This window comes from Halichoerus grypus, chromosome 4 (assembly GCF_964656455.1).
Source record: "Halichoerus grypus chromosome 4, mHalGry1.hap1.1, whole genome shotgun sequence".
Lineage (NCBI taxonomy): Eukaryota > Metazoa > Chordata > Mammalia > Carnivora > Phocidae > Halichoerus > Halichoerus grypus.
The window spans coordinates 138,546,155-138,564,391 of NC_135715.1; the positions used below are offsets into that span (position 1 = coordinate 138,546,155).

The 18,237-nt window shown below is 40.4% G+C and overlaps 1 long non-coding RNA gene across 2 annotated transcripts in view; it reads left to right on the forward strand.

Moving 5' to 3' along the window:
- Positions 1 to 2,217: 2,217 nt before the first annotated feature.
- LOC118530159 (uncharacterized) overlaps positions 2,218 to 18,237 on the forward strand; it is a 36,350-nt gene continuing 20,330 nt past the window's right edge. Inside the window, exons 1-3 of one of the 2 annotated variants that reach the window (XR_004914496.2) lie at positions 2,218 to 2,448; positions 6,599 to 6,701; positions 7,929 to 8,164. This is a non-coding gene — a long non-coding RNA (uncharacterized LOC118530159). The remainder of the gene's footprint in view (positions 2,449 to 6,598; positions 6,702 to 7,928; positions 8,165 to 18,237) is intronic. The other variant, XR_013447225.1, reaches the window with a different exon arrangement.

Below are 18,237 nucleotides of genomic sequence, written 5' to 3' on the forward strand. Positions count from 1 at the left end.
CTTTGAAAGTGGGGACTGGTTCTTCTTTTCTTTTCCTTCTCCTCCACACTCTGAGCTACCTTCAGGATTGGGTTCTTCTCATTGTGAGGGGGCACTCCATATGTGTAGGGGGCTCCCAGGTTGAGGTGCTAATTCTGTGGCTGCTTTAGCTGTCCTAGTCCTGCTTAATGATCGATCCTGCCTAGAAGGTATGTATAATTCTGAGGTATGAAAGCAGAGCTTGTCAGCATATTTTGATATTTTGTAATAATCTTGCAAGTTTTCTGTTTTAAGCCATGCTTGAAACTTCAGTAACTGCAGTTGCTAATCTTCTGGTGCACGTCTGTGAGCTGATGGAACAGTATTGATGGGCACAGTTGAACAATACAGAGTAGCACATTCCGGTACATTCCAACAAGGCCCTATTATTATTACTGGCAGTAGGACTATAAGGCGGAGCACAAGAAGTCACAAGCAATAAAAGGCACATTGTTTCATGCCCCTGTGACAGTCCAGGTGAAATGAAAAGCCAGCTCTGGTAAATGGCCAAGAATAACACAGAGTAGCTCTTTACCCCTTGAGGACCCTGGCTGTTAACACCCTAAAAGAATTGCCACTGAGACAGTTAGAATGGAGGAGTGACCACGGGTGTTGCGTCCCATCCCAGTTCTTCCCTTGCTGTGGATGAGAGTGTGGTTTTCTCAGATCATTCTCTGGGGAAAACTGGTTTAAAAAAATGAATAGGCTATTTCTTTGTGACACCAAATTACTATCTTCATGTCAAATCATTCATTTAATCAGTAAGTGTTTGTTGAGCTCCTACTATGTGCTGGCTACCATTCCAGGCTCTTGGGACGATAGGTCAGTGAACCAAACAAATACCCCTTCCGTCGTGGAACTTAGATACCCATGGGTGACTGACAAATGGTAAATATAGCAAACCAGTGAACTGCATGGTATGTTAGAAGGTGAGAAATGTCCTGGGCAAAGAAAAGGTCAATCAGGTTCAAGGGGCTCAGAAGCGTGAGAAGAGCAGTTGGAGAGGACGATTAGTGTTCACAGTCTTAAAGAAGGTGGACAGAGGAGGCGTCGTGGGCTAGACGATGTTTAAGCAAGCAGTTGGAGGGAAGGGAGATAGCCATACAGACAAGAGAAATTGAAATCTGACTGGATCTCTCCCTGACATCCCCCCTCACCCTTAAAGCCTTTCAAAGTCTTCCCTCAGCTCCTGCAGGAAGATCTAAACCCTTTAACAGGATCTCATGGAAGATAATGTCTTCTTCTCTCAAAACTGATCTCGTTTTTCTCTTTCCCCAGCCCTTACATTACCCCACCCACACTGGTGGGCCTTCTGTGCCTTTGAGAGCCCACTCTCTGCCTCCTAAGCCCTCCCTCCCTGGGGGTTAATCGTGGCTGACTTCTTGGTGTTTCCTCACCTCCAGGTCTCAGCTGAAACGTCTTCTCAGAGAGGCCTTTCTGTACTCAGGAAGTCTATGGTGGCCAGCCCCCAGTTACACTACCATAGCACCCTATTGATTTTTATGACAATCTGACATTATCTTGTTTTTATATTGTTTCCTTATGTTAACTGTCTTTCTCCTTTAGAGTGTAAGAGCCATGCAAGGACCATACACATGGGAAGTGACATTATCCGTCTTATTCCTTATTTTATCTCAAAAATTTAGGACATAGAAAGCACCCCCGTGCATTTGTTAAGTGAGTAAATGCATACATGCTTGGGTGTATGAAGCCTGAAGGCCTATTGGTCTGTAGCAATTTAAGTGTTACAGAATACTCACCAACCCGCCTATCCCCACCACACACACACACACACACACACACACACACACACACACACAAAGATATAAAGAATGCATTTGTGATGTTGCCGGGGACATAGTCCTGGGTGCAGGAGAATCAGTCTGCACCAGTCTGCTCTCTCCTACGAAGAGACACACTGTTAGTCAGACCTGAGGTGGGTAATGGGTTTATAGATAGATCAACCTCAGGACACACTGTCAGTGACTGATATGATAGCTGTTTAATAGAGCGCTTGCTCATAGTAGATTAAATTAGCAAGTGAAATGATCATTCATTGTTACTTCAGAGATCATCGACCCATCATCTATCTATCTATTGGAAAGGCTCTGGACTAGAATCTTGTCAAGGCTTGGCGCTGTTCGCGACCAAACTGAGCCTGCGTGGACGTCAGCACGACTAGGTGGGCAGCCTCTGACAGAGCCCGTAGCCACAATGGTACCATCTGCTTAATTTCCACTGTGTTCCAGACAGCTGTTCGCCGGAATATGTTTTGCTCTTCGGAAATGAGGTGAAAGAAACAAAGAAAAGCAAAAGATGGGGGCCTATTTCCTTGGGTTTACTTTCCTCAAGTTTCTTTAGGAAGCAAATCGAATGTGACTGGTCCACAGAAGGCATTCTACTTGCAGAGAGTCTGTGGGGATAGAGGATGTGAGTACTTTAAAGACTTTCCATCTTTAAGGATTGCATGGATGGGTGGGTGAATAAATGAAATAAAGATGGCAGATAGGCTTTATTTGGGAGGCAGCATATTGTAAGAGGAAACTCTAGGGCTTATGATTGCTTCATGACATGCCTAACACTGACAGAATTCAGGGGAATTAGCATAACCTCTGAAGAAGACCACTGCATTTTTAAAAAACATGTGAAAAAGCAACTTTCATCTATAGGTTCAAATAAGAATGGTATGTCTAATTTTTCACCTATCCACTAGCAAAGATAAAAAGTAACAATAGTCACAGTAAGGGTGTTGTGAGATAAGCCTTCTCAGTCACCGCTGGTGTGAACTGATACAACCCTCCAGGAAAGAGATTTGGTAAAATGTAACAAGACTCTTAAAAATTCCCATACCTTTTATTAAAATTATTTATCTTTTAATTGATTTTCTTGCTGAGGATTATTTGTGTATAATGAGGTTTATGGCAGTGCTTTCTGTAATAGTGAAAAACTGGTAGCATTCAAGTGTATATTAGAATGGTTACCTAAATGTATGGAGCATGTATATAATAGTTTATTATGCTACCATTAAAACTTATGAGCATGATGTAATATGAAATAAAAAACCAGGATATGAAATTATATATGGACTGTGAATTCAACCATGAGGAAGAAAATATGCTGGAAAACCACGAGAAAGAAATTTGTGAAAATATTGAGTGATTGCCTCAGGATGGTGGAATTACAGATTTTTTTCCCTCTAAATAATGTTTTCCCCCTAAATAATGTTTTCCCCCGGCCTTTCCATATCTTCCCCCCCCAAGTATGGGCTATTTTGATCCTCATAAGAAAGGTCTTCATAAAAACTTTGGAGGAGGAACTAAATTCTAATTTAGGCTCTACCATGTCCTGTTGGCGTGTTATTTTGGTATGATGTTTGGTAAATTATTCACTGTCTCTAAGCCTCAGTTTATCATCAGTAAAATGGGGAGGATAACTTCCAGCTTGCAGGGCTGCTGTGATGCGTAACCAAGATGTTCTATTTAAAGAGGCCAGCAGAATAACTGGCATGTGCTAGAAAGTAAATGGTACTTACAATAATTGTTGCTTCAGGATTCGAGGTGATTGCAAGCTGGTTGAAGTATTTTTTTTTTTTTTACCTTGACCAATTAATCTTTTATTTTTTATTGCACACTTCAACCATGTTACAGAAAAAAAGATAAAGAACTGTTTAATGTTAGACTCTAGTTAATTACATATATGTCTTCTTTGATACTTTTCTATAGAGACCTAAATTTTACATAAGTATCATCAGTAAACAGAATAATTTATGTTCTATTTAACCTGTTTGGGTCTCACTGAAACATTTTTTGCATGCAATTTTACATATATCAGTATTATTTAATGGCTACTTAGAATCTATGATAGCAGCAATACACCAAAGTTTATTTATCCACTCCCTAATTGTGGGATTTTTTTTTTAACTTATATGAATGGAATTGTTAGAAACATCTTTGTACAAGTAGATTTTTTTCTTTTAAATATTTTCTTGGGCTTACGTTACTGTGTTAAAAGATCAATTATAGAGGTCTTGTATTCTTCTAGACAACTTTTTAGAAAGACTAATATACAAAGCTACTGGTATGAGGATACATGCAATTAAAATTTTATTTGCTAATATAATAGCATGAACTAGGTTGCAGTTGTTCAGTTTGCATTTTTAATATTAGGAAATCTGAATATTATTGTAAGCATTGACTTTTATTTATATCTTCTTATCTGTTTTCTGTCCTTTTGTAAACATTTTTTAGTAAAAACAAAAACAAAAAAGAACACACACACACAAAATAATTAGCAAAAATTGCATCTTAAGTCCCATAAAAAAAAAAAGTAGAAAGCATTATGAATTTGCATCCACTTTAAAAAATATTAAACATTTTACTCATGTGTAATCAAATAAGTTTATTACATCTTACCATTTGTTTTCTTTCCATTTTGGATACATTTTTCATTTTCCCTTTAGTTGCTCTCATATACCTTGTTTCTCAATTGCTATAAAGTTCCTTTGTACTACTATTATAATGAGAATTGTAGTCTTTTTATTTTTACTTTTTTATTGTTTTATCATATGTAAAGTGAATTTAATTTCTTTTTCCATGTGGATATCCAGCTGATCTTTCCACCAGCAGTTATTAAATATTCATTTCTTTCCAATCGATTTATTAGTCTTAGTTAAAGTTTCTATTCAGCATCATAGACTATTTAGAAACATTACTTAATAAGGCAAGAGTATTTCCATAAGAGGTTTTTTAATACTGGGAGGATAACTTTATCACCAGAAATGCCTATTTTATATATGAAATAAGAAATAATTTCCCAGGGCTCTAAAGTGATCATTTGAATGGAGGAAGACAAGTTTGGATATAGCAGAAAAGCTACAGTTCCAACCAGAATATTCTTAGAGAGAGCAAGCATCGTATGTAATCTGTTGTATAGAGTTTGCATGTAATCTATTTTCACATAGTTTTAAAAATGCATGATTTAGATTACAGATTATTTTCAGATAATTGCATGGTGATTTTAGTGACAGAGTTTGCACTATTGCTATGAAGGAATATTTGGTAGCTCCTAATTTCTTATCCGATAAGTGAAAGCGCCTGCAGTTCCAGCTTCCCCCTGTCTCTTCTGACATCCCCACTCCAGCCCCCACTTTCATCATTCTGGGCTCCGGTGCCTCTCCCTTTTGTACCTTGTCCAAGAATTCCTTCCAGACAGGGTCCCAATGTTACTTAAGATACTGATTTGGATACTTAACAAAGACCCTTTAATTGTGACTGAAACAAAGGGGAAGATTTATTTCTATTTCACATAAAAGTCTGAGCTGGTAGACAGGCTCGAAGTAGGCTGGCTGTTCCATCGGGTCATCTAGGGCCGAGGCACTTTCTATTTTGTTGCTCTGCCATCCTCTGAGGTTTGTCCCTGTCCACACGGTCTAAGTAGGCTCCTAACACCTGCATCAGCCCACGGGAAGGGCTAAAGTAGGCAATAGATAACAAGGAGCTTCTTTTTAAGCATGTAATCCAGAAACTGAAAACATTACATCTGCTCCCTTCAGAATTTAGTAACATGGTCCTAATTAGCAGGAAGGGAGGCGGGAAATAGAATCTCTAGTGACCTTGTGCTCAGTTGAAACCTAAAGTGGAGATAGGGAACAGGGAGTGTATCCTATTATGAAAAGGTGGAGAGAATGGATGATGGGGTTTTCTCTTTCCCTGTGATGTCTTTCCTGAGCAACTTGGGCAGAATTACTTTTTCTGTCCTCTGGGTCCCCTATTTATGATAGATAATTTTGTGCATCACTCTCTCCCTTGAGTCTCTGCTCTCCTTGAGGTCAAACGTTATGTTTCTTTCTGGAGATTTACTTTCTTATTTGATACTTATATAGATACTACTTTTATTTTTCAGTGTCAGACATTATGTATCACATTGACTTCTCACTTGAAAGATAACGCTGTAACTCTTTCTTTCACCTTCCTCCCATAACACACACACTCCCTTCCTATGTCCTCATCCACTCAGTATTGTTACATAGTAATTTTATTTATGGCCACATTTGTGTTGTGTTTAAATAATTATGAAGATGTAGATGCTACTTATGCATTGAACCACGTAGTATAATTAGTAACTTTTTCTAGCTCTCCTAACATTTTGTTTTCCCTAGAGTTTTGTAATTGTTTGTTTAGGAAAATTATTGTTATTTAATATCCATGTCCTTATCACTGAATTCAATCCAAACTTTGCTGAAATTGCACAAATCTCTTTTCAATATGTTCAAACACCTTAAGCATAATTTGCATCTTCTTGACGAAAACAAGCCTTCTGACGTGCTCCAATTGGGACTGACTGTTTTCTAGGCTTTTTGTTGCAGTTCAAGTCTACTGTATGGATATACCCCTAAATGTTTTCAGTTATTCATCCATATTACTAAAAATTTTTTTTGAGCATTCACCCTGCTATATGTATATACTCAGTATATTTGTACTACAGCACTGGTATCTTTTACACACTATAAAATGACACAAACATGTAGAAGTTAAGAAAAGAGATTTTAAAAAGTATAACCTATTTTCTTTCTGCATTCCAGGGCATCATCCTGATTAGTCTGTGAGTATACATACTTGGTGATCATTATACTATGCCACTTGGATGTACGTTACCACTCGGCTATACCTCATGATGTTTCCAAGGTGATTCATTCTCTTTCCCCTAATTTCAGCTCCTCCTCCTTGTTTTTCTCTGCATCAAATCAGTTTTTTTTTTCACTCAATTAGGCCAGATTAGTAAGAATTAGCTTCACTCATCTCTTTCTTAATCCTGCCAAACAATCTCCAATCCAAAAATATTTCTTGGACTCACGCAGTAGGTTGCCCATCATGACCTCTTTGTGTACATAGTCTATTCACATTTACTAGTTTTTGGATCAACTATGAAAAATTATATTTTTTCCAGGAAGTCGTCTGTTTTCTTTAGGTTTTCAAATGTGTCACTATAAGTTTTATGTAATATTCTATGATAGTCCTTTTAGCCTCTCCAGATCTTGTTATTATATTTTACATTCCTATTTTCACTGTTTTGCTCTTTTTTCCTTAATCAAGCTTGGGAGGGATTTACCTATTTTATTAGTCTTTTCAAAGAACTAGTTTTCAAATTTGTGTAGTTTTGTTTTCTCTTCTACTAATTTCAGCTTTAATCTCCCTAAGGTGTAGTTTAGGTCACGTTACTCCTTTCTTGGTAAGCCCTCAGTGGCTCCCCGTGGCCCTCTGAATTAAGTATGCACTCTTCAGACAGGTTTTCTTGGCTGTCAGGAGATGTGTATTGAATGGAGCTCTTTCTCCATTGTCAGAAAAGGAGAGCTATAGTTGTGTGGAGAAGAAAACCATGTCTGCACGCCAGCCCGTAATCTGTTTAGCTATGTTATACAACTCCTTTTATGTTCAACATCAGGGGCAGATCCCTGACCTTTGGCAAGGTTGTGAAATAGACCTTGCTTTCCTGAAAGTTGGGGATATAAATAATATTTATATATAAGGTCTGCAATACCATAGGATCAGTTTCATGAGCTGTAATTAAATAGGACCCTTGCTATAAATTCTTTAGTTCTTGATGGCATGCAACAGCTGGTGACCTTAGTTTTTTTTAATAGTGTTTTCAGGGGAGGAGGAAAGAAAAAGAGAGGGTCATTAATATGGTCTAGCCTCTGAGATTTTTGTGAATATTTTGATCTAGTACAGACCTCCACTCACTAAGTGAAAGACATCTGTTTCTTCTGTCTGCAGCAATTGGTATTAGCATTGAAAGTAGCCTGACTGAATGGATCATCCCACTCATGGTCTATCCATTTGCTATGGAGGCAGTATTTATCACTTTTGGTGGACTTAGCCAACTGAGCTGATCTTTTCTTTTATTCCTCCCAGGGTAACAATCTCAAAAGCAGATATAACTGATTGATCTGAGATCTCCTTTTACTTTCTATGAGAAAAAAACCACCACCAGCTGCCAAAAAATTGCCATAATCAGCAGAGCGTGGCAGGGGGCCTTGTGAGTTTTCCTGAAGGTGTTGCATGAGAAGGCCATGGCCATGATCACTTCCTCGATGCTGTCCTGCGCTGATTGTGTTTTGAGGCTCATTATGAATTGCCAGACATGGCAGGTAAGCGGTGGGCTAAGACATTGAGGAGATTTATTGACATGAATGTGATAGAAAGCATGTATGAATTCATGTGTAATTTGTACCTGAAGGTTTTATGTGTGATAGATTGCTCTGTGGTGATTTTGGAAGATGGATATGTGGGGGAAAGTTCCTAGCTAGGAAAGAATATGGAGATAAAATATTATTTAAGTATTCATTTCTGTTCAGAGAGTTGCTGCTATTTTTTTCTTCAATCTCCTGTTGAGTTTGTAGGTGTTCAGAATGGTTTGATCCCTATCTAGCTGAATTCGTGGGACCAGACGAAATTTAGGTCTCCTGCTCCTCCACCATCTTGCCCAGAAAATCTTAAGTATTCATTTCAAACTTTAAAAGTTAAATATTTTTATTCGATTTGTTTCTGATCACAAAATTTATAGAGATTCAGGATAAAAATTCAGGTACTGGGGCGCCTGGGTGGCTCAGATGGTTGAGCGTCTGCCTTTGGCTTAGGTCATGATCCCAGGGTCCTGGGATTGAGCCCCGCATTGGGCTCCCTGCTCAGCGGGAAGCCTGCTTCTCCCTCTCCCACTCCCCCTGCTTGTGTTCCCTCTCTCGCTGTGTATCTCTCTGTCAAATAAATAAATAAAATCTTTAAAAAAAAAATTCAGGTACCAAAAGATGAAAATAAAATTCATCCAATTCCAGAGAAAGTCACTCTTAGTATTTTATTTATGTCCTTATAATCTTCTTTTCCTAGCCAACATGCCAACTTAACAAAAATGCAACTATATTAGAAAAACTCTTTAATGACACACCATGACAGCTTAAAAAATTGGTTGCAAACTTTTTGATATTCCTTTCATTGTTTTCTCGCCTTGCACCTGAGCAGGCTTGTGACTTGCTTGTAACCAATAGAACGGGGCTGAAGTGACTCTACCTGACTTCCAAGGCTAGGTGAGAACACGTATTCAGCCTCTGCCTTGTTTTTCCTAATACTTGTGCTGGAGCTCCAAGCAGCCACGCAAGATGTTCAACTTGCTATAAAGGAGTCCAAGCCATATGAAGAGGCCATGTGTGGGCTTTGCAGCCAACAGCCCCCAAGCTCACCTCCCAGCTGCCCACCAGCTTGGATATCCAGTCCAGGTGAGCCTTCAGGGGACTGAGCTTTCATCCTACTGCAATTGCTGGGGAGACCTCAAGCAAGAACTGCTTGAGCCCACCTCAAATTCCTGACCTACAACTTTTTGAGAAAAAATGGAGTAATTGGGGCACTTTGTTATGTATGCAATGGTAACCAGAACACAAGCTTAAAACAAAAAAACGAATACTGTAGCATACTGTGAACTCTTCAGGTTCATTCCATTTCCTTCTGCCTCATTTTGATGGTTTCATAGCATTTTTACTATATGCAAATAAGATACTGTTTTTAAATTAATTGAATATTAGTTTACCTTCTAGCTAAACCTTTCAGCTACATCTTTGGACATATCTACTATTTCTTAAGATAATAATATTCAAAATTAGAGGGGCCAAAGTTATTCTTTTTAGTGCCTTTAACAAATACCTTCCAACCATCCTTTCCCAGGACGGTCAGCACACTTGCACAGACACACACGCACATACCCACACACACAGGGAACAGAGGAGACAGCATGGGTTTCAGAATCAGTAGTCTTGGGTTTCACCTCACAGTTCCGCAACTTGCATGACCCTGAGCCAATTACTTAAACTTCCTGAGCCTCACTTTAACCGTCTATAAACCGGAGATAATAATACTAACCTCAAAGGAGTTTTTATGAAAATTAACTCAAGTACAGTATTCAAGTGCCAAGCACAGACCAGCCATTTAAAATGCCAACTGTTGTTCTTGCAATGACTTCCCAAGAATGAAGGAATCATCTCTAGATGTCTTTTTTCCTACTCTTCCCCACCTACTGGGTGATTCCGCTTCTGTTCGGGTACTGAGCCTGACTCCTGTCCTTTGAGGCCTTACCCATAGTTGAATATTCTTGCGAGTGCTAATCTCTAAAGGTGTTACTCCCCCCAGTTAGTGGATGCGTTTTTAAAAGGCGATTCTTGCAAGCAGAGAGGTATGTTGAATACCAGTGGGATGAGTCCCTGAGGCTGGGATGCCGGGTACCTGATGCACAGAGGGAGGAGATGTTCCCAGGGAGGAAGGCCGTGCTGTCATCACACCCTTCAGACCACATGCCTCGGGCAGTCCCAGTTGTGAGAGGGGCCCTGTTCCTAGACAGCCTGTATGGGACAGCGGGCCTCCCTTCTAAATCAGAGAGAAGTGCGAAAACAAAAACATGCAGACCGTTCTTTCACATTCAGTTTGAATTCCTTTTGGGACATACCGCGTGAGCTCTGGAAAGTGTGTGAAAGGAAAAGTGGTCACAGATGTGGAGCAGGGCCTGCGTGGCGGCTTTCCCCATCATCTCGGGGCCTGCTGGGCTCCGCGTAGCCGAGAGGGGCCGCTATTCACAAATGCTATTTGCAGACTCGCAGCAGGTGGGCGAGTGGGAAGGAGGGAAGTGAAGGTTTTCTGAGCCATTTCTGTTTCTGTAGCCACTTTTTTATTCTCTGTCAGGCCAGAAATTTGGATGAGTTGAGGACTAAAAAAGGAAAGATTTTCTGCCTCTTCAGCTTTATTGAAGCCTTTATATGGGAACCAGGCCTTGGCTGGAAAGATGTTTACTTTCCAAAAATTTAGACAGCATTATTGTAAATATGCAATTATGCAGCAGAGACATAATGTAGAGCCTTCTTCAGAGACAGGGGCTAGGCAAGATGTTCTTTTTTAAAAAAACATGAAAAAATAGCTTGTTTTCATTTGGGCTATTTCCTTTTAGTCATTGTCTATGTACCCATGTAGTAAGATCACACGTTTCCTCATAACATACTTAGGCAAAAATAGAAAGCTTTTTGATTATTTAAGACCAATTGGATCTTCCTCGTAAAGCCTCATTTATGTCTTGGGAGCAGGAAAAAAAGTGTTAAAAAGTAGATTTTTGCTAACTGGTAAATTTAGTCTGTGGTAAACAGTCTTTAAACGGTCTTTACAGATTGTTGGAAGCTTTAGATAAAATGGGCTCCGCTCAGGTCTGCCCCTACCCTCGTCTCAGAAGGATCGCGGTCTGTGAAGATGAGGTGGGAGGGGGTGTAGATCCTTGGAGCCTTAGCGCTTCCCTTGGGATCTCTATTTGTCCCTGTTGTAAAATCGTTGGAAAGGTGACCACCGAGGTGGGATGGATTTCCAAGTGAGTGCTGGCCGGCAGCGGAGGCGGAGGCCCGTTGCTGGTATAGCGTTCCGTCTGTGTGGCCGAGGCCGGACGTGGAGTCCCTCACCTGGACTCTCATGGCACTGCGGGTTCCTCGGGTCCGTGCCACACGCTACTTCCGGCCCCTGGACTAGTCCTTCCATTTTATTTCTCACCCTGGTGGGGCCCCGGGCTGGTTCTCAGCTGCTACCATCTGTGTCTGCTTCCGGGGCATGTGAGAACTTCCGGGTCCTTTCCGAGCCACGTAGACTCCAGGGTGACCCAGGAAAGCCCTCCTTTCACCACCAACACCGTACTCCAGAGTTTATATAATGTGGCAGCTTCTGGTTTGCTGTGGGCCAACCTCCTCCCAGAGTCCGAAGATGGGGGGTGGGGGGCCAAACCCTCCTCCCTTCAGAAATAAGATCTCCATAATATGGGGGGAGTGCATTGGTCCCCGACCTCGTGGACCCTCAACCTCATCCCCACCCTTGACAAACTCATCCACATGTCATGTACTAGGCCCCGGCCTCCCCATCCTTGATGAACATCACCCAGATCTCATTCACGAGGCCTCTAACTCAAGGCCTGAGTCTTACCTGCAAGTGTGTCTGAAACCTGCAGGGGAATCCTTCCTTACCCCTCCCTAGCTTCTGGTGGTTTGCTGGCAATCGTTGGCATTCCTTGGCTTAGAGACTTCATTCATATCCTTCATCTTCATGTGGCATTCTCCCTCTGTCTCTTCACATAGTCTTCTCTCTGTGTATTTCTGTGGTTGGGTCCAAATTTCCCCCCATCAAAAAGGAAGCAGTCATATTGGATTAAGGCCCACCCTAAAGGCTTCATCTTAACTTGAGGACATCTGCAGAGACCCTGTTTCTAAATAAAGTCATATTCTGAGGTACCAGGGGTTAGGACTTTAACATCTCTTTTTTGGGGGGATACAATTCAATACACAACAAACATTTAGGCTGTTTCCAGGTTTTTGTTATGGGTGGTGATGGTGGTGATACTGTTCCAGATAAAGCTGCAATATGTATCAAGTACATAACATTTTAATTCTATTGAGATAGAAGACTAAAATTTAAAAGCAATAAGGAGGGATTAGAAATAAAAATTTTAAACTTAAATTATTGATTTCTGTTTTTCATTATTCACAAGTCTTTAATTGATACTATAAAGAGAAGTAGAATAGAGATAGTTCAGAGCTTGGAATCAGTTCATTCATAAATAATAGACCCAGAATGAGGTGAACATTGTCCAATAGTTAATAAGGCATCATGGGCAAAATAAAATCTTAAGAACTGTAAGTTTTGGGGCACCTGGGTGGCTCAGTCGTTAAGCGTCTGCCTTCAGCTCAGGTCATGATCCCAGGGTCCTGGGTTCAAGCCCTGCATCGGGCTCCCCGCTCGGCGGGAAGCCTGCTTCTCCCTCTCCCACTCCCCCTGCTTGTGTTCCCTCTCTCGCTGTGTCTCTCTCTGTCAAATAAATAAATAAAATCTTTAAAAAAAAAAAAAAAAAAAAGAACTGTAAGTTTTAACCAAGCATTAATCCTGCTTTAAAAGAGGTGTTTTGAGAATCATGTTGCCTTGCCATGTGCAGTAAAGTTTTTCCAGGTATTTTTCCATAGAAAATAATCGGTAGTCATGTTTTCAACATGTTTTAAAGTTGTAACACTGCCACCAGCTTCCAAAAGGAAGAAACTTCTGTTTTGGAAAGATTTTTCTGAAGAAATAAGATCTCTATAACATGAAGGAAGTCCCTTGATCCTCAACCTCATCCCCACCCTTGACAAACTCATCCACATCTCATGTACTAGGCCTCTGACTCAAGGCCTGAGTCTTACCTGCATGTGTGTTTCTGTCCTGGGACTCCTGATTGGATCCCAGCTATTTGGTTGTCCTTCTCTTGGTTTAGTTTCACCACCAGCTAGAATTCAGGTAGACTGTTCTCTGGGGAGGCCTGAGATTTCTTGACAAAGCTTGGACCTAAAGTTTCCAATATAGACCAGCTTTTTCAACTCTGAGTCTTCAGGATCTGTACTACAGCACCGCCATATTTCCATTGGTAAATGCTTTCTCTTTTCTAGTGGTTTTGGTATCATGATTAGTGGGAAGGATCAAAATAAGAGGGAATTAACATCATCGTGCTTTTCTTGGGTGCCAGGCAATGAGTCATGGTGTTCACAGACTCTTATTTAATATTTAACCTTGGATGCAGGTATTGTCATTCCCATTTACAATTGAGGAAATGGGGTCAGTGAAATTAAAAATATAGTGAGTGGCAAGGGAGTGGCAAAACCTGAATTTAAACCTAACTCCGGCAGGTGCTCCATTCTATGTGCTCTTTCTATCTCACCACAATTCCTTCCAGGAAAAGAGTGTGGTCTTCTCACAAATGAACACTCCTAAAGCAAGCCTGGGCATATCTGGGACTGGATTTGGGCTGAGGAATCATTAGGCAAATGAAGGTAGGTCTAGAGAAGTGGGATCTCAACTGGAGCGATTTTGGCCCCCAGGGGGCATTTGGCAAAGCCTGGAGATATTTTTAGTTGTCACAACTGGGGAGATTGGTGCTATTGGCATCAAGTGGGAAGAGGCCAGATGTGCTGATAATTATCCTACAAGGCACACACATTGATACTATAAAGAGAAGTAGAGCTTGGAATCCGTTCCTACATAAGTAATAGGCTCAGATGAGAGTAATATTGCCCAATAGATAACAAGACACAACAAAGCCCCTACAATGAAGAATTATCTAGTCTGAAATATTCATAGTGCCGAGGGTGGGAAACCTGGTCTAGAGAACTGGCTTCTCATCCTGGCTTTTCCAAAGGGTTGTGAACTTGGGTATATCACTTTGCTTCTCTCTGCCTCAATGTTTTCTCTTTCTTTCTTCTTTCTTTCTCTTTCTTTCTTTCTTTCTTTCTTTCTTTCTTTCTTTCTTTCTTTCTTTCTTCTTTCTTTCTTTCTTTCTTTCTTTCTTTCTTTCCTCTTTCTTTCTTTCTTTCTTTCTTTCTTTCTTTCTTTCTTTCTTTCTTTCCTCTTTCTTTCTTTCTTCTTTCTTTCTTTCAAGATTTGTTTATTATTTGAGAGAGAGAGAAAGAGACAGAGAGAGAGGGAGGGCGAGCAGAGGGAGGGGTAGAGGGGAAAATCTCTAGCAGATTGCCTGCTGAGTTAGGAGCCCAATGCAGGACTCCACTCAGGGCTCGATCTCACAACCCTGAGATCATGACCTGAGCGAAAACCAAGAGTCAGTTGCTTAACCGACTGAGCCACCCTGGTGCCCCACTGTCTCAATGTTTTCAACTGTGAAGTTGGTTTACAAAGTTACATGAACTCTATGATTCTCAAGTTCATTAAAGAAGGTAAGTAAAAATGTCCATGTCTGAAAAAAACAAAAATGGCAGATTCTATTCTTCAGGAAATCTGGGCAAGGATTAAGGTATATGAGAATTGTAGTTAAAAGGCTCTATTTACATTGAAACAAATAATAGGAAATTACCACCTGTTTCTTTGCCCCAATTATTACTGGTTAGCTGTTCTCTCTTCCCAGCCAGCTGCCTCAATTCATGCTGCTATCGCTGGCCTGCTACCAGGGGCCCACATCTCCACATGGATATTACTATTTTTCGAGAATAGTTTCTATCATTTGACATTAGTTTTCTGTTGTATCATTTGAAGGATCTTGAATCTTAGAGAGTGCAAAGGATTTTTATTTTTAAAAATGAGTTGGATTTCAATAAAAATTTGACTTTTACACTAAGTTCTTTCAAATATGCAATGCAAAGTTGGCTAAGAAGAGTTTCAAAAGAGCATCAGAAGACAGAACAGCTGGGTTTTTGTGCATAGACAGAAAAATCCCAAATCAGCTCAGAGTTGTGCTAGTCTAACATCAGTGCTGAGAACAGTATATATTGTGTGGATTATGGCTAGTTTTTTTTTTAATTTTCAATAATATATTATATATTATTTCCATAATAGCACATGGAACTTAGTGGCTGGAGTATTAATACTAACTAAAAAACATATCTAGTTTCTTTTGCTTAGAAGGGAAGAGAGATGATTCTTTTCTAAGAACACTAAATAAGAAATGCTAGGTAATGTTTTCCCATGCCCCAGTAATAAGATATATAATAGGATTTGGTAAAAAGAAAATTTGCTTTTGGTATGACTGCAACTAGCCAAACTAAATCACATAGCTGCCAGTCAACACAGAAATCAGCTTATGTGGGGAAAAAAAACCCACTTCCAACAATCACGGCCTTGGGTTTTTTTTCTTCTTCTTCTCCTTTTTTTTTTTTTTTTAATATGTTTTTTTCTTAAGAACTGAAGTGCAGAGCACAGGTTTACCAGCAGGCTTGGTATTGGCAATATATTGACTTAATACTCTAGAGTGTTTAATTGCCAAAATTCTTTTTTAGATGTCATTATTTAAGTGTAATTTTATTTTATTTATTATTTTATGTCATTTGATCATTATTTAATGGCTTTTGCTAAGGTAGTTTTCCACATGTTTATCTTGTACTAACAGATGTCTATACCAGGAGAAACAAGGCTGTGGTAGGTTTCCTTGTTATTAATCTAAAGAAGGCCCAAGAAGAAAGGCCCAGTGAGACTATTTACTAACAGTAATCAGGTGTTTTATGTACTGTGAAGTAAAAGAAAAATGAGTAAGTCTGGTATCTAGAAAGTATATTGGCTTTGTGGTCAGAGACAACTGGGTTCAAATCCCCACTCACTCCACCAGTACTGGTATGTGAGCCTGGACAGACTCCTTAAGCTTACTTACTTATTTACTTATTTATTTCTATTTATTTCTTTTTTAAAGATTTTATTCATTTGAGAGAGAGAAAGAGTGAGTGCATGAGTGGGGGGGAGGGGTGGAGGGAAAGGGAGAGGGACAAGCAGACTCTCCACTGAGTGCAGAGCCTGATGTGGGGCTCGATCTCATGACCCTGAGATCATCACCCTAAGATCATGACCTGAGCCCAAGTCAGATGCTTAACTGACTGAGCCACCCAAGCGCCTCTTTATTTATTTATTTTTAGCCTCAGTTTTCTTATCTGCAATATAGGGATATTATCAATATTATCTTCCTTATCAAATTTTTAAAAATATGACTTAAATAAAACAGAATATATAAACTGCCTAACTTAAAACAGCTGCTTTATCAGTATCAGTGTCCTTTGCACATTCATACCTGCTCATAGTCCATCCTATCCTCCTCCACCATTTATATTACAGTGGGAAAGATGAGGCTGATGCCGAGTGCCATGCAGGGGGATTTGATTGGTGTCATGTGTACCCAGTATTCTGGAAAGGAAGAGGTTGTTCCAGCCTAGTCAACCAAGGAGAAAAATAATCTCCGTGGTGACTGATCAATATTAAACATCCTTCCATCCTCTCTTGATGTGGCACCACCACCCCCTCCCAGTTAAGGATTAGGTGTGTGTCCCCAGGGCCTCCACATGTAACTCTGGCACAGCCCTTCTCACCCTCTACTGTGTGTGTGTGTGTGTGTGTGTGTAGGTGTGGGTGTGTGTGGGTGTGTGTGCGTGCGCATGCGTGCTCCCTTCCCTTATCCCTTTCTGTATCCTTGGGCCTACCTGCATGGAGCAAGCAGAAAATGAATGCTCCCGGAATGAATGAATGAATGAATGAATGAGCATTGAGCCATGCTGAGAACTGTGCATGTTTGGAAATATCTACTGAGGAAGCATGCATTCCAGAGTGGGTGGACACCAATACCAGCTTTCTCTTCCCCATTCAAGGTATATTTTTAGTAAAACTGTGTTTGTCATACTTTGTGATTTACTTTAGGCAAATGGTTAAGTGACCATTGTAATGACTGATCATTTTCCTTTGAGCTCAGGCCCATGAGGTGAAGCAGGTCAGAGTACATTTCACAAAGATTCCACCAGAATCTTCCCTACACTGTAGGAGGCCTGAGCAGAATCCAGCTCTGCTCCTTATTCTACAGACTTGGGACCTGAGGCTGGCAGAAAATACCTTCTCAAACTCCTGGTGAGGCCACAGTGCTGGTCGGGATGGTCAGAAATGGGATCCGGCTCTTCCAGTTCAGCTTAAACAAAACCAACATCACCATTTGCTTTTTATGAGTCATTGTTCTGGCCGTGTTTATTTATGGCTGACGGACTAACTGGTCAGAATAGCTCACTAAAGGCCTCTCAACTGCCAGCTGGGCCACTGGCTACTATAAAAAAATCACACCGACTGTCTCTGTCATTGACTCAGCCATTTTCTTCAGATACACAGTCATAGCATGTATGTGTTCATAAGTTTGCAGGAACAAGGCGTTGAGAAATCCAGCTTTTACAGGGATAAACGGGTTTACCCTGAAGCTGATGAGGCTTAAGTTTCTCAGCTTCTCACTTGTATACATCCTGGATGAGGCAGGGCCCCTGGAGGGGCGAGCAATGTGTTCCTAAGATCATATGTTTGTAACATTTCCAAAAGCTCAATATTTTTGTATTATTTTTCTTGAAAAAGATCTCCACACACCACTTCCTCCAAATTGTATAAGCTTCAGGTCCCAGAAAACCTGATTAGGAGTAGCTATTTTTTTCAAATTCTGATTGCTTAAAAAAAGAACATGTGCCAGAAATGGCTAATTTCCCCCTAGTTTCCACTTCCCCTCCCCACCTTCAGTAAGGGGGCCCTTGTCCCCTCAGTTAGAAAGTACATTTCCCATCTTCCTTTGCAATAGGTATGACCATATGACTAAATTTGGGCCAATAGGAGCTAAGCCAAAGTGAGAAGGTACAAATTCTGGGTCTTAAAACCTAAGCTGCTTGCCCCAAACTTTCCT